The sequence below is a fragment of the Elaeis guineensis genome, chromosome 2 (assembly GCF_000442705.2).
Source record: "Elaeis guineensis isolate ETL-2024a chromosome 2, EG11, whole genome shotgun sequence".
Classification (NCBI taxonomy): Eukaryota; Viridiplantae; Streptophyta; class Magnoliopsida; order Arecales; family Arecaceae; genus Elaeis; species Elaeis guineensis.
Window position 1 is genome coordinate 32,234,786 of NC_025994.2, and position 17,874 is coordinate 32,252,659.

Genomic DNA, 17,874 nt, shown 5'->3' on the forward strand with positions numbered 1-17,874 from the left:
GAAAAGTTTTTGGGCATAGTCAAGTACTTGCAAAGTCGGTGTTTGAGTCAAGATGGAATTGACCTCTCCGAATAAGTAGGAGTTAATGCATAAGTGTGTTTCAACTCAGTAAAACCTTGGTCGGGATAATCCATGTGATAGATTTTAAAAATTAAAATATAATATGGATGACCATATCAGGTTGGCAGTTAAATCTTAGGTCACCTTGAGCATTTGGATCAAAGGGATGAATTATACGGTAGCCATATGCCAATAGGTTCTTAAATGATGCTTTGCAATCTTTCGACCTATCCGGATGTCGGATATCATTGCTCGATGGTCACTTTAATTGGTATAAGAAGATTATTTTTATGCTACTGACTTATATTTAAATATATGGGGTCACACTCAAAAGAATTTTTTGACTGATCATATGGCTAATCAATGATTAAGAATCATTCTAGGGTAAAACAGTTAATTCGATTGATAATTAACCCTGTGCAAAAGTTGCAATAAATCAATTCATTAATTATTGCTGAATTATAAGAAGATTGATTAATAATTAGATTACTAATTAACTCAATTTGATTGAGTATTGAGGTTTGGATCGAATCTAATTAAATTAGATTCAATTTGGTTTGACCCGATTAATTTATAAGATGACCTAATCGCTTAGGGTGTTCGATTTCTGATATGATCAGAACTTGAGCTTGATTAATTTTTGATTTGATTAAAATTTATTCAAAATTATTTGCTATCTAATTAGATTAGGTTTAATGGTCCAATTAGATTTAACCTAATTTGGTTCGGTTAAGAATCTAATTGGATGAGAAAAATAATTTGAATTCGAATCCCTTGCACCTCCTTTATCTGTGCCCTCTTATTCTTTACATGAAAAATATTTTATATATTTTCTTTTATACCCAGAAGCATTTCTTACATTTATATTTGAGTCTTTTTGAATTAGAAATTGGTTGGTTTAAATTTGAGTTCAAATTGATTTGAATTTAAATGAAAACCTAGAGTCCAAATTGAGTTGGACTCTCTTCTTCACGCCACCATATTTCTCCATGCATAAAATATTTTTTCATAAGATTTTTTATACCATTATGACATTGGTCGACCCCTCTCTAAGTTTTTAAGATAAAAATAAAATTTGATTCAAAATTTAATTCAAATTTGATTTGAATTGGAGATAAGGATCAACCAACACTTGAATTTGAACTGAAACTACCTTATTCTTATCCTTATCTTCCATGGGACACCAATCTTAAAAGGCGATCAATTTTGCATGAGATTAGAAGTGATTTTTGGTGTGAGAAACCTAAGAGAGGGGACATAAAATGTTGAGAGTGGGTTGGGCTTCCATGCATGAAAAACAGAGGATGTGTTCTTCCTCTCGGGCATGAGCTGTGGGTTCTAGGGTTTCATCTCTAGATTTTGTGAGAAGAAAAATACAAGAGTGAGTCTTATCCAATCTTCTACACCACCACTTCTTTATAAAGCTTCATCTTTGGATCTGAAGGAATCTGAAAGATCCGAAGAAAGGAGCTTGGATCAGACATCCAGAACTTTCGATATGAGCTAGCACTTCTGCGAAAGAAGATCCAATTAGAGCTTTGAGTGGATGATTTGTAGAGGTCGGACGACCTATGTGGCTGCTCGACATCAGTGAGAGCTTCATACCATACTTACTAGCAATGAAGATCATCAACCCATGAAAAGGTGATGAGTTCTGAACTCTACCGACATAATCTAAAAGTTAGATCAGATTTAGGGCATCGATATGATTGATGCAGTTTTCTATTTTATATCAAATTTTATATATAAATTTTTTATATCATAGATCTTTAATGATAGTTTAGATCTGATGTAAGATATATTTAGAAGATTAAAATATTTAATTTTTTATTATTTTACTATAAAATTTTAAAAATACATGCTTTGAACAACCTATTTTCCCTTCACCTACATTCTTGGGATGAAGATCTATAGGGATAGATCTAGAAGGTTGCTTGGATTATCCCAAACTACATACATCGACACTCTGTTGAAATGGTTCAACATAGATAATTTCAAGAAAGGCTATCTTCCGATAGGCCATGGAATTACTCTTTCCAAGAAGGATTGTCGGATAACTTCTGAGGAGACAGAGAGCATGAGTAGAATATCATATGCTTCGACAGTAAGATTTATCATGTACACTATGATATGTATGAGGTCGGATGTGTCTATTCACTAGGAGGAGTGAGTAGGTACCAGTTTGATCCAGATGAGAAGCATTGGAAGATTGCAAAAGTAATTCTTAAGTATTTGAGAAATACTAAAGATCAATGGCTTATCTATGGAGATACTGACCTGAAACTTATGAGATATACTGATTTTAGTTTTCAGTCAGATTGTGATGGTAGCAAAAGTGTGTCAAGCTACGTATTTATTCTGAATGGAGAAGCTATTTGCTGGAAGAGTTTCAAGCAACATACTGTGATCAATTCTGTATGTGAAGTAGAATACATTGCTGCATCGGATGCTGCAAAGGAAGTGGTATGGTTACGAAAGTTCATCAGTAAGCTAGGAGTTACACCTTCCATTGATGGCCCTATATTGCTGTATTGTGACAGCTCCAGTATCATAGCTCAAGTGAAAAAACCCAAGTTATACCATCGCACCAAGCATGTCTGCACCGCTATCACCTGATGCGAGAGATCATAAACCATGGTGATGTCGAACTTCAGAAGATTGATGAAAAAGAGAACCTAGCTGACTCCTTCACTAAGGCTCTCAAGATCAAAAAGTTTGATGATTTCAAATGAAAGATGGGTATAAGATACTGTACCGATTGGCTTTAGTTCAAATGGGAGTTGTTGGGAATTATGTCCTAAAATTAATCATGTGACGATTGAGTTCATCTTTCTATATGAATTATTGATTATTTAATAAAAATTATTCTGATATTTTTTATCATAAAGTTTTATCTTTCTTGAATTTTTGTACTACGATGAAGTCCTTAGAACTATGCTAGTGTGCGATAAAGAGAGGATTTATCGTATAGTTCTTAAACATATTTGTAACTAAATGATATGTCATTATAGGATGATGATGTTTATCTAGTAAAGGTCGTTGTGTGCCATATGGTTTGGTTGTCCTCTTAACCAAGGAGTGTGGTAACATTGGTATGGCATACAGGTGAGATGTAGGGGTACATCGTCATGAAACAAATGACTCACCTGCTGAGTATTCTGCTGTCAAGAGCTGCTCGTGAAATACATGGGTATAAGTATCCTTCAGATCTGAGATCACCATAGTGATTTGCAAGCAACTCACTATGCTTTGATGTCGGACTATCTAAATTTCTAATGCAGTGATGGAAGGCTATTGGGTACAGTCAAGTACTTATGAAGTCTGTGTGTGGATCAAGATAGGATGAACCCCTCCAAATTATTAGAGATGATATATCACTGTATTTCAATTTAGCAAAGCCTTGACTAGGATAATCCATGAGATGGATTTGAAAAGTTGAAATACAATACGGATGAAACAATCTCGGTTGATAGTTAATCTGAGACCATCCTAGAGCATTCAGGATCAAAAAGATGAATTATATGGTAACCATGTATATAGATTCTGAAATATTTTTTTGTAATAATTTAATTTATCTAGACATCAAAAACCATTGCTAGATGGTATCTCGATTAGTGTAGGTATTGGTTCCTATGCTATCGCTTAGTGTTTGAACCTATGGAGTGACGCACATAAGTCAGACAAAGTAAGAAGGAATTAGCCTATATTTATATGTTTAATTTAGAAGTACTTGACTTGATTAAACATATAAGCTAGCTTGATTGAGAATTAAGTTATGGATCAAATGAGATTGAAGAGTTGACTATGTCTAGCTAGCACTACACATGAGGTTCAAGTTCGATCCCGAAAATGAATAGTTTCTGATCCATGATCCATGGAGCATATGAAAGATTAAATTAAAGCACTGATTAATTTCAGATGAGATCTAAATTAATTATTCTTAATTAGTTTTAAAATTCAAGTTAGACTTGGTACAAAAGTCTTAAAGAGTTTGGGGTTGACAGCCTTTCAAAATTATTTCGAACCAGCTTTCAATTGGATTCAAATCGGACCTATTTTTGATGAGATATGTGTCTTCTCACTTGCACTGAGATTCTCCTCTATTATGGGCCAACCAACACCTAGAGCTTTGCTCATTTGGGGCATCCCATGTGGGTGAGAGAGTGGGTGCAAATTGGTTATCATATGTGATGGCAATTCTATCTTATGTAGGAATCCTTCTTTCATGAGTATTGAACTGTTCAAATTAGATTTGAGTTAGGACTCCTATAATTATTGGGTCATGAAAGTCATCTATAAATAGAGAGGATCTCTACCTATGGATGCATAGCAAACAAATCAGATTGAGAGAAGAGAGAAAAAGAGAGAAAGGCATGAGAAGAGAGAAAGGTCCCTTTTTTCCTTTTGTCCTCTCTTCTTGTTGCCGCCCCTCTTCCCTTGGGCATGGATCTATCTTGGGCATCCCATCTGCTGGTGTGAGGTATCACACCAGCACATCTCATCCCTCGATTGATTGAGTTACGAAGGTAATTGGATTGGAGTTCATCCTGCTTTCCTACGGCATTTGACGTACATGCGAAGTAGAGGGTCTGCACAGCCAGACCTCCGTGAAGGTTTATATCAGATAATTTGAGATTTGATCTTTGATTCTACTACTAATTAAGTAAGAATTTGATCCTTAATCATATAGATGAATAGAAAAAAATTTTAGATGCAACCTGAGCTTTTTTAGGAGAAACAGTTTCTTTTCCTTTAGCATATGGGTTGACCGAGCCATCCTCAGGCTTGTATGCATTCTGTGTGGATTTTAGTATTCGTTAAGAAATTAAAGTAATTCTTCGAATTGGAGATAGAGGCTGCCAATTCGTATAAAATAGTGAGAGATTCTTTAGACTAAAGTCCAAGTCTTTAGGCTTAATCAATTTATAAACATTGAGGTCTTATGTTTTCCTATCAGTTATGGCTAGATATCCATTGCTCTATTCACTATTTGATAGGGACTTATTTATAGGACCTAACTTCGATAGATGGTATCAGAAATTGCAAATAGTTTTAGAGCACGAATGGATGCTCAATATGATTATGGATCCAACACCTGATGTTCCCATATCCAACACACATGATGCGATCAAAGGCACTTATCAAAGGTGGCCAAATGATCATATCACCGTGTGGTATTTTTTGAGAGCAGAAAAGAATGTGAATTTAGTTGTAAATTTGATGATGCTCAGTGGAAAAAAATTCATCAAATATTGAAGGAGTTTTTTTGCATCTTTGAAGATGTGTTTTCAATGGGTAACAATCCTTTGAGAAAAGAAAAAAAGGTGCTAAAGAGTCATGCTTAGATTGAGAAGCCTAAACTGACAAAAGAGTCTAAGATTAACCTAGTCTGGTGGAGTCCCTTGCTCTAAACAGGCAAAGAAAGAGAAATCAGCAAGGGTTACTAGATAAGGTACTTATATGATAACATCTTATGATTTCTCTATCTATGGTACTACTGCCTCGGTATTAGATATCGAAAGTCCATGCAAATTATTGCAATGACTTCAGGTTAGTAGAAAGTTTGAAAATAGCAAGAGGTTCCTGAATATTAGAGATGGAAGTTATGTTTCAATCTTGATTTTAGGAATCATCAAGCCTATTTTTAGTTCTAACAATATCATTTTAGTGATTGTCACTATTATGTAATTATTTATATAATATTATTATGAATGATGTCAAAATTATGTGGGCAACTGAGAAAAGACATTTATGAATAGTCATTGCCTGTTAGTGTATAGTGCACAACAATCAAACAAACTCAGAGTAGATAATGTCATGAAAATCTCTCTTTGGCATTATAGGCTCGATCAAATAAAGAAGAATAGGATCATCAGGAGATAATTTTTGAAGTCAATGATTGTAAATCATTGTCAACCTATCAATCCTATCTCTTTAGTCAGATGATCGAATTGTCTTTTGCTAGAAAAGGTGAATGAGCCAATGATATTCTGAATCTGATACATACTGATATATTAGATCTATGAACATATTTATCATAAATTTAAATTATTTAAAATATTCAAATAATTTTTTAATAAGATAGAAAAATAAATTGGAAAGAGTATTAAACTCTTTGGTCAGTCCAAAGAGAAGAATGCCTTTCCGATGAGTTTTTGACATATTTAGAAGAGAATAAGATTCTCTCTTATTGGTATCGACTTTGTTAAACATAGATCGATCCATAATGAGATTTATAAATTTATCAGTCTTCTTTTAGGATTATGCTCTTGAGACTGCTTGTTATGTTCTAAACTGGATTCCGAATTAATCAATGGTAGTGACTCTATATGAGATATGATATAGGCGTAAGCCGATACTTTCTTATCTTATGATTTGAGAGTGTTCAGTTTATGTCGAGCATTTATTGATCAATTAGCTTGGATCTCGATCTTATATGTATTATTTTGTAGGATAATTCTAAAGAATCTAAGAGATATAACTTCTACCTTGTTGAAGAACAAGAGTTGTTTGGCATTCCTTTCAGAAAAAGAGTCCTTAGTGAAGGAATTAATGCCTTTGATGTGGAACTTATAAAGTTCGATAAGTAGAAGTACCGATACAATCTATTGAACCCATAAAGTCAGATTTGATTATATCAAATCTGAAATCTATTGTAGAAGCATCATTAAGGAGATTCGATAGAGTACCGCATTTGTCGGATAGATACTTCAGCTTTTAATTTTGAAATATGATCTTGTTGAACTCGATGAGAACAACAAAGATTTGATCACCTACATGAATGCCATGCAGAGGTCTGACTCCAATTAGTGGCTTAGAACTATAGAGTCCAAAATGAAGTCCATAATGGTCAACGGTGTATGGACACTTGTTGATTCACTCGAAAGGGTAAAGCCCATAGGGTGTAAGTGGATTTTCAATAGGATCAGAGAGCATAGACGAGAAGGTGGAGACCTACAAAGCCCATCTGATTGCCTAAGGATATTGTCAATATTATGGTATTGACTATAGTGAGATATTTTTTTCTATGGTAATGCTAAATATTTCAGAGTTGGAACATGTATTTTGGTAAATGATCAAAATGCATGGCTTCATTGAGAATGAAGATAAATCTGCAAATACAAATGGGTTAATAGTTTTATGAGTGTATTACTTATTTTGTATGTGAATAAAATTTTTTTAATCAAAAATGATATTCCTTATATTATAGAAAATAAAGATTTTGCTGTTATCATAGTTCTCCATAAAGGACTTTGAAAAAGCATCTTTTATCCTAGGGATGAAGATCTATAAAGATAGATCTAAGAGGCTGCTTGAATTTTCTTAATCCAATATACATAGGGTATTTATGAGTAGAATTTATTCTATCTTATATATCATGTATGAGATCGGATATGGTATACTCACTAGGGTAGTGAGTAGATACCTACAAGATCTGAGTGAGAATTACTGAAAGATTATCCTTAAGTATTTGAGAAATATTAAGGACTGGTGATTTGGTTATGGAGAATCTAACTTAAAACTTGTAGAGTATGACTCTAATTTTTAGTTGAAAAAAATAATAGTAAGAACGTGTCGGAATACATCCTTACCCTAAATAATGGAGCAACCTGCTGGAAAAGTTTCAAGTAGAGCAATATAGCCAATTCAATTTGCAAGGCAGAATACATTACAACATTCGATGCTTGTAAGGAAGCTATGAGATTGTACAGATTCATTGATAAGCTAGGAGTGGTACTCTTTGATGATGGTCCTACTGTTGGGAAATGTGTCCCAAAAAAGCCAATCGTCAAGCTGTTGACGGTTGAGCAACCAAGTATTGTAATTGATTTGTTAATAAATAAAATATATTTGGCATCTTCATCATAAGCTTTCATCTTCTAATGAACTCCGTTGTTATGATGAAGTCCTTAGGACTATTTAGGTTCGATAAAGAGAGGATTTATCGATTAGTCCTTAAAACTGTTCACGACCAAATGATAGGCTGTTAATAAGGACGACAGCTTCTATCGAGCATAGGTCGCTGTAGGCCATATGGGTTGGTTGTCCTCTTAACCAAGGAGTGTGGAGATACTGGTATGGCATACAGGTGAGATGTAAGGGTACATCATCATTGAACGTGACCAACTTCAGAGTATTCTACTGTCGAGAATATCTCTGATGGGATATAGGTATTAGTGTCCCTTAGACCTGAGATCGCCTCAGTGACTTGCAAGCAACTCACTGTGCTTTGGTACTGGACTAACTGAATTTCTAATTCAGGGATGGAAGGCTTCTGGGCACAGTCAAGTACTTGTAAAGTCAGAGTGTGATCGAGATAGGATTGACCACTCCAAGAGTTGGAGAAGAATGAGTCGCTGTATTTCAATTTAGCAAAACCTTGGCCAGGGTAATCCATCAGATGGATTTGATATTTTGAAATACAATATGGACAACCTGATCAGAGTTGACAGTTAAACTCTGGGGTGTCCTATGATCATTTTGGTCAAAGGGATGAATTATATGAAAACTATATCCGCATGGGTTCTAAGGATGTTGTTCTACACATTCGACCTATCCGATCGTCGGGTACCATTGCTAGACGGTCACTTCGATTGGTATAGGAATTTTTTCCTATGCTACCGGCTTAGGTTCGGACCTATGAGGTCACACACATTAGAGTTCATGATCCGATCGGATGGTTGATCAACGATTAAGAATCGTTCTAGGGTTAGATGATCAATACGATTGATATTTAACCCAGTGCAAGTGTTGCAGGAGGATCGATTAGCAATTTGATTGCTAATTGGCTTAATTTGATTAAGCCAATGGGATGAGATTAAGTCTAATTAAATATGATTTAATTAGATTTAGTTTAGGCTTGATTGGATCAAGTCCAATTGGTTTATTGGATAAGCCAAGTGCAAGGAAAAACTAGTCCTAGTTCAACTAGGACTTGGGTCAATCTAATTTCTAATTTGATTAGAAAATTAAATCAGATTTAAATATAATTTAATCTGATTAAATTAGGTTCTTAATTGAGTTAAAACCTATTTTAATTGGGTTGATCTAATTTTGATTTGATTTGGTTTGGGAAACCAAATTAAAACAAGTTATGAGACAGAATCCTAGTAGGACTAGGATTCCACCTTGCGCCACATAAACCTTCTCCATGCCCTCTCTCTTATTCAATGCCAATCTCCACTTATTTTGTGCGACAAAAGCCCTCTCCCAGATCTCTCCCACATTCACAAAAGGTCTCCTCTCTTCTTTCTTACATGGAAGGTGGTTTGGATCAAATCTAAAAGGAATAAGTTTGGATTTCGAATTCTATGAGATAGAGTTTTAGAAATCCAAAACTCTTTCAATTTTGCACCGAATTTATCCAAATTTTTTTTGGAATTTTCATGGCTTTTAGGATATACATTATGCACCCTTTTCTTGTGATCCATGCATGAAAATATGGAGGAGGTGCTCAAGAGTTGGGCGTCCCTTAACTTGCCATGTTTGGATAAGCCTTGACTAGGTGTTTGACCTAGACAAGGACTCTATCATATCTTTTTATATAAGATGAGTTTCTTTGTAAAATTTTAGGAGAAGATAGATATTTGAGAGACCTTTCTTACATCCAAAAATCAGAGAGAAATACCTTTGGGTCATGGAGATATAAAAGATGCAAGTTTGGGTGTCTAGAGAGAAAAATGTGAAGAAGAAGAGGGTCTTCTTCTAAGGTTTTTATTTTCATATCTTTCCTCCCTCCATCTTGAGTTTCCTGAGAGTATCTCAGATCTGAAACTCCTCCTTCTACTTTCCATCTTTGGAAGAGTCCAAATCAAGAAGAAGGAGGCACCTGATCAACCATCAAAGAAGGATCAGCGCAGTACTAGCATACTGTGCTAATTTCCTGAAGCAGGACTTCTGATCGAGATTCGTGGGCTCGTGTGGACGACTCCTAGAGGCCGGATGTGTGTGCGGCTTACAACATCATCCTCAAGCCCAGATCAGCAAGGTTAGAACATCTAACTTGCAAGGTAATAGATCCGATCTATTGTTTAATACATACATTAGATGTAGTATAGAAACATATTGATATGATCAACATGTAGTTCATGCTATATTTATATATTTTAATTTTTGATTTAATGCCATGTAATAATCATGTAATAGGATCTTAGATCTAGGGATTTTCTAATCTTAGAAAATAAATTTTGATTTATTTTAGTCTTCCGCTGTATGATCTTGAAAAAGTTTCAAGATCTAACCCTCTTTTTCAAGATCTAACCCTGAAACCCTAGATCTGGTTCCTTCAATTGGTATCAGAGCCTAGGTTCTTTATTACATGATTATTTATACATGCTTAGATTATTTTTTAGATTAGATCTAATTTATAATCTGATTATTAAATCTGAAATTAAAATTTTAGATCAATCACAAACTGCAAGGTTGTCCTGCTGTAAGGTTTATCCGTTACAGTGCAAAGGTTGTCCTAGTTTGTGTAGATCTATCTTTAATCATAAATTTATTAGATATGATCTAGATTAAATTTATAATTTATTAGATTTAAAAGATGTTTAAATCTGAAATAAAATCTCTTTGTTAATAATTTTTGTGCAAAAAAAATTATTTAAAGTTGAAATTGTTTCAATTACATGAACCTGTTTAGATTAGATCTAAAGTAGTTTCATGTTTATTTCACTTGCATCTTGATTATGAATCAAACATGCAATATGGTTGGTAGAATCATATTGTAAAATTATTTTACAAATATGAAAATTATTTTTTGAAAAGCTGAACCCAACCCTCAGCCCAAAACTTAATTAAGAATTAAGAAGTTGTTTGATTAGGTTCTAGGATTGTGAATTGAAGAACCTAAGACACAAATCATAACACATTGGGTTAATGGGTTAGTGGAAATTAGGTCCATTAATTGGGTTAGACCTATGGTTAGATTAAAGATGGACTTAATTAGAGAATTGACTAAATCTAATCAATTGTTGTCTTAGATTAGGTCAAGGATTTTCTAGATCAATTACAATAGTTGTAGTTGGTCAAGTCCATGTCTTTAACGAGAACCAAATGGACTTGATTCTTGGCTAAGCGGTCTAGCACGAACTGTTAGGTTGATCTAATCGAAACTAATTAAACCAGTTGGTGTCTAAGGTAAACCAGATCGGTGGTTTTTAATTGGGAGCCTGCTTACCTGGCCATTTCTGATGGTGTCTAAGGCAAGCTTTGGTAGACCCTCCCACTGATCGAACTTACCTGGCCTCTTGGTGAAATTATGTTTTGATCGGATCACTTGACTATTTGAGCTGACCCATGTCAGCTAGGTAAATCAGTGTGACTGATTTAGGTGCCCCTAGACCAGCCCGGGTTTCCCTTAAGCTGACTTGGTGAAGCCAGTGGGAGGATCATGATAAGCTGGTTCATCTGACCTCATCCTCTATATTATTTAAATCCTCTAAAATTATTAGGTCCTTAAAATGACAAAGTTATGGAGATAACTGAGTCATAGCCTCCCATTAAGGTGTTTGATAATGAGTCCATTAACTCAATAATCATTGCAGACCCAAAGGCCTGGTGCTTGTTGACTAATGGAATTATCACTCATCATATGATGACTTGGAAGTGTCTCTCTAATGGTGGTTAGGTGAGCCAACCAAAATTGGGCTTAATCATTCGTTGGTTAGATACACCAAGTATGATCATGTTAATGGTTGGACCTAACTGGATCCTTACAGTGGAGGCCAAAGCCTATTGATTAGGTTTCTGGGGCAAAATTAAAATTACTAGAAATTGTTTAGAGAAATAATTGGTTATGAACCTACCCTTAGATGTACATGGGTTGACCAACCAAAGTTGGGCTTGTGTGCAGTCTAAGTGGATTCTAGTACCCGCTAAGGAATTAGGGTAATTCCTCGAGTTGGAGGTAGAGGCTACCAATTCGAATAAAATAGTGGGAGAAACCTTTTGATTAAAGTCCAAATCTTTAGGTTTAATGAATCAATTACTAATTAGGTTATGGTTCTCCTTTGTGCAAATATGGCCACTTCCCTATCGCTCCGATCATTGTTGGACAATGATAAGGTGGTGGGACCCAACTTCGGTAGCTGGTACCGAAAGTTGAAGATAGTCCTGGAGCATGAACGGATCCTATATGTGATAATAGATCCTGCACCTGAGGAGCCAGCTGTCAATGCACGTGGAACAATCAGAGACACTTACCAGAAGTGGCTCAGTGATCGGACCACGGTGTGCTGTATCATGCTGGCTATCATGAGCGACGAGTTCAGTCGCAGATTCGAGATGGCTCAGCCAAAGGACAAGCTTCAAGTGTTGGAGGATGCCTTTGGCACACCCGATGACGTGGAGAGGCACAAGACTAGTTGTGCCATCTTCAATGTCAAAATGCGGGATGGTGCCTCTGTCACTGATCATGTATTATACATGATCGAGCTGATGGAATGATTGAGCAAGCTCGACTTTTCCTTGCATGAGCAGCTTGGGAAAAATGCAATACTGAACTCGCTGCCCAAGTCTTATCTCCCATTCCTCACTCATTATAGAATGACAAAGCCTGAAGAGAACTACCACGGGTTACTGGGGTTGCTTCAAAACTTTGAGAAGGATCACCAACTTCACAAGGAGTCGGTGAATTTAGTGGGAGGTTCGTCTTCTGGTTCTCGACCTTTTAAGAAAGGGAAGAAGAACAAGAAGAAGAAAGTAAAGAAGGTGCAAGTTCAGGCTAGGACATCAGTGCAGAGCCAGACCAAAAAGGTCAAGCCTGATAAGAGTCTATTCTACTGGCAAGCACCCTAGATTAGATAGTGTGTCAGATATCTACTTGTGGCACTGTAGGCTAGGTCATATAAACAAGAACAGAATAAACAGGTTGACTCAAGAGGGAATCCTCGAAGTTAGTGATTGTGAATCACTTCCAACCTGTGAGTCCTGTCTTCTTGGTAAAATGACCAAGTCACCTTTTATTGGAAAAGGTGAGAGAGCTACTGAGCTCTTGAGCCTAGTAATACTGATGTATGTGGGCCCATGAGCACCAGTGCTAGAGGTGGATATTTCTACTTCATAACTTTCACGGATGACCTATCCCGATATGGATATGTCTATCTGATGAAACATAAGTCGGATTCATTTGAAATGTTCAAACGATTCTGAAGTGAAGTAGAAAAATAAACTGGGAAGAGTATTAAAACTCTTCGATCTGATCGAGGAGGAGAATACCTTTCTAGTGAGTTTCTCACATATCTAGGAGAGAATGGGATTCTCTCCCAATGGACTCCTCCAGGAACACCACAGCATAATGGTGTGTTTGAAAGGAGGAATCGGACTTTGTTAGACATGGTCCGATCCATGATGGGTTTTTGCTAGCTTGCTGATATCCTTCGGGGATATGCACTCGAATCGGTCTGTTATCTGTTAAATAGGATTCCAAGTAAGTCTGTAATTAAGACTCCATATGAGATATGGACAGGACGTAAGCCGGTACTTTCACACCTTAGGGTCTGGGGGTGCCCGACCTATGTCAAACGATTAGTCACAAACAAACTTGGACCTAGGTCTGACAAATGCTCATTCATAGGGTACCCCAAAGAGACAAAAGGATATTTTTTCTACCATGCTGATGAACAAAAGGTGTTCGTCAGCCTTAAGGCAATCTTTTTAGAAAAGGAGTTCCTTGGTGAAGGAACCGTTGCCTCTAAGGTTGAACTTGATGAAGTTCAACAGGTAGAAGGACCGACACCAATAGCTGAACCTGAGTCAGATATGATTAGATCACATTCGGAGCCCAATATACCTGCACCATTAAGGCGATCCGGTAGAGTACCGCATCAGCCGGACAGATACTACGATTTCTTGGTCCAGGACGGTGATCCCATCGAACTTGATGAGAATAATGAGGATCCGATCACCTATATGGATGCTATGCAGAGACCTGATTCCGAAAAATGGCTTGAAGCCATGAAATTCGAAATGGAGTCCATGAAGGTCAACGATGTATGGACATTGGTTGACCCACCTGAAGGGGTTAAACCCATTGGGTGTAAATGGGTCTTCAAAAGGAAGAGGGGCGTAGATGGAAAGGTGGAGACCTATAAAGCCCGTCTGGTTGTCAAGGGGTATCGTCAACATTATGGTATTGACTATGACGAGATGTTTTCCCCTGTGGCAATGCTCAAATCTATTCGGATAATGCTTGCAATAGCTGCCCATCTGGATTATGAGATCTGGCAGATGGATGTAAAGACAGCTTTCCTGAATGGAGAGCTGACTGAAGAGGTGTATATGATACAACCTGAAGGGTTTACATCCACAGATGAGTCCAAGGTGTGCAAGCTTTAGAGATCCATTTATGGACTGAAGCAAGCTTCTCGGAGTTGGAACATGCGTTTTGATAAGGTGATCAAAACTATGGCTTCATTAAGAATGGAGAAGAGCCCTGCATTATAAATGGGCAAATGGTCAGTTGTGGTATTCTTGTCTTGTACGTGGATGACATTCTCTTAATCGGGAATGACATCCCGACTACAGGGAATAAAAGTTTGGTTGTCATCACAGTTCTCATGAAGGACTTGGGTGAAGCATCCTACATCCTAGGGATGAAGATCTATAGGGATAGATCTAAAAGGATGCTTGGGTTATCCCAGTCCATGTACATAGACACTGTGCTGAAGAGGTTCAGCATGGAGAATTTCAAGAAGGGCTATCTATCGATAGGCCATGGAATTTCTCTCTCTAAGAAGGATTGTCCGACAACTCCTGAAGAGAGAGAGCGTATAAGTAGAGTCCCATATGCTTCAGCCGTGGGATCTATCATGTACGCCATGACATGTACAAGACAGATGTGGCATACTCACTAGGAGTAGTGAGTAGATACCAATCTGATCCTGGAGAAATCACTGAAAAGTGGTTAAGCCATCCTTAAGTATTTGAGAAATACTAAGGACCAATGGTTGGTTTATGGCGAGTCAGATCTGAAACTTGTGGGGTTCACAGACTCCAGCTTCCAATCTGACCATGATGACAGCAGGAGTGTGTCGGGTTATATCTTTACTCTGAATGTGGAGCCATCTGCTGAAGAGTTCCAAGCAGCATACTGTGGCAGACTCTGTTTGTGAAGCGGAGTAATCGCAGCATCAGATGCCACGAAAGAAGCTGTGTGGCTGAGGAAATCCATCACTGAGCTCGGAGTAGCACCCTCCTCGATGGTCCAGTCCTGCTCTACTGTGACAGACTGGTACCATAGCTTAGGTGAAGGAATCCAAAGCACATCAGTGGACGAAGCACATCTTGCGCCGCTTCCACCTGATCCGAGAGATCATGGATCGAGGTGACGTCGACCTTCAGAAGATCGACGAAAGAGAACCTAGCCGACCCCTTCACTAAAGCCCTGGCAATAAAGGAGTTCGACAACCACAAGTCGAAGATGGGTATTAGATACTGTGCCGAGTGGCTTTAGGACAAGTGGGAGTTGTTGGGAAATATGTCCCAAAAAGCCAATCGTCAAGCTGTTGACGGTTGAGCAACCAAGTATTGTAATTGATTTGTTAATAAATAAAATATATTTGGCATCTTCATCATAAGCTTTCATCTTCTAATGAACTCCGTTGTTATGATGAAGTCCTTAGGACTATTTAGGTTCGATAAAGAGAGATTTATCGATTAGTCCTTAAAACTGTTCACGACCAAATGATAGGCTGTTAATAAGGACGATAGCTTCTATCGAGCATAGGTCGCTGTAGGCCATATGGGTTGGTTGTTTCTTAACCAAGGAGTGTGGAGACACTGGTATGGCATACAGGTGAGATGTAAGGGTACATCATCATTGAACGTGACCAACTCCAGAGTATTCTACTATCGAGAATATCTCTGATGGGATATAGGTATAAGTGTCCCTTAGACCTGAGATCGCCTCAGTGACTTGCAAGCAACTCACTGTGCTTTGGTACTGGACTAACTGAATTTCTAATTCAGAGATGGAAGGCTTCTGGGCACAGTCAAGTACTTGTGAAGTCAGAGTGTGATCGAGATGGGATTGACCACTCCAAGAGTTGGAGAAGAATGAGTCCTGTATTTCAATTTAGCAAAACCTTGGCCAGGGTAATCCATCAGATGGATTTGATATTTTGAAATACAATGTGGACAACCTGATCAGAGTTACAGTTAAACTCTGGGGTGTCCTATGATCATTTTGGTCAAGGGGATGAATTATATGAAAACTATATCCGCATGGGTTCTAAGGATGTTGTTCTACACATTCGACCTATCCGATCGTCGGGTACCATTGCTAGACGGTCACTTCGATTGGTATAGAAATTTATTCCTATGCTACCGGCTTAGGTTCGGACCTATGAGGTCACACACATTAGAGTTCATGATCGATAGGATGGTTGATCAACGATTAAGAATCGTTCTAGGGTTAGATGATCAATACGATTGATATTTAACCCAGTGCAAGTGTTGCAGGAGGATCGATTAGCAATTTGATTGCTAATTGGCTTAATTTGATTAAGCCAATGGGATGAGATTAAGTCTAATTAAATATGATTTAATTAGATTTGGTTTGGGCTTGATTGGATCAAGTTCAATTGGTTTATTGGATAAGCCAAGTGCAAGGAAAAACTAGTCCTAGTTCAACTAGGACTTGGGTCAATCTAATTTCTAATTTGATTAAAAATTAAATCAGATTTAAATATAATTTAATCTGATTAAATTAGATTCTTAATTGGGTTAAGACCTATTTTAATTGGGTTGATCTAATTTTGATTTGATTTGATTTGGGAAACCAAATTAAAACAAGTTATGAGACAGAATCCTAGTAGGACTAGGATTCCACCTTGCGCCACATAAACCTTCTCCACGCCCTCTCTCTTATTCAATGCCAATCTCCACTTATTTTGTGTGACAAAAGCCCTCTCCCAGATCTCTCCCACTTCACAAAAGGTCTCCTCTCTTCTTTCTTACATGGAAGGTGGTTTGGATCAAATCTAAAAGGAATAAGTTTGGATTTCGAATTCTATGAGATAGAATTTTAGAAATCCAAAACTCTTTCAATTTTGCACCGAATTTATCCAAATTTTTTTTAGAATTTTCGTGGTTTTAGGGTATACATTATGAACCCTTTTCTTGTGATCCATACACGAAAATATGGAGGAGGTGCTCAAGAGTTGGCGTCCCTTAACTTGCCATGTTTGGATAAGCCTTGACTAGGTGTTTGACCTAGACAAGGACTCTATCATATCTCTCTATATAAGATGAGTTTCTTTTTGAAATTTTAAGGGAGATAGATATTTGAGATATCGCTACCATCCAAAAATCAGAGAGAAATACCTTTGGGTCGTGGAGATATAAAAGATGCAAGTTTGGGTGTCTAGAGAGAAAAACGTGAAGAAGAAGAGGGTCTTCTTCTAGGGTTTTTATTTTCATATCTTTCCTCCTTCATCTTGAGTTTCCTGAGAGTGTCTCAGATCTAAAACTCCTCCTTCTACTTTCCATCTTTGAAGAGTCCAAATCAAGAAGAAGGAGGCACCTGATCAACCATCAAAGAAGGATCAGCGCAGTACTAGCATACTGTGCTGATTTCTGAAGCAGGACTTCTGATCGAGATTCGTGGGCTCGTGTGGACGACTCCTAGAGGCGGACGGTGTGCGGCTTGCAACATCATCCTCAAGCCAGATCAGCAAGGTTAGAATGTCTAACTTGCAAGGTAATAGATCTGATCTATTGTTTAATACATACATTAGATGTAGTATAGAAACATGTTGATATGATCAACATGTAGTTCATGCTATATTTATATATTTTAATTTCTATTTATGA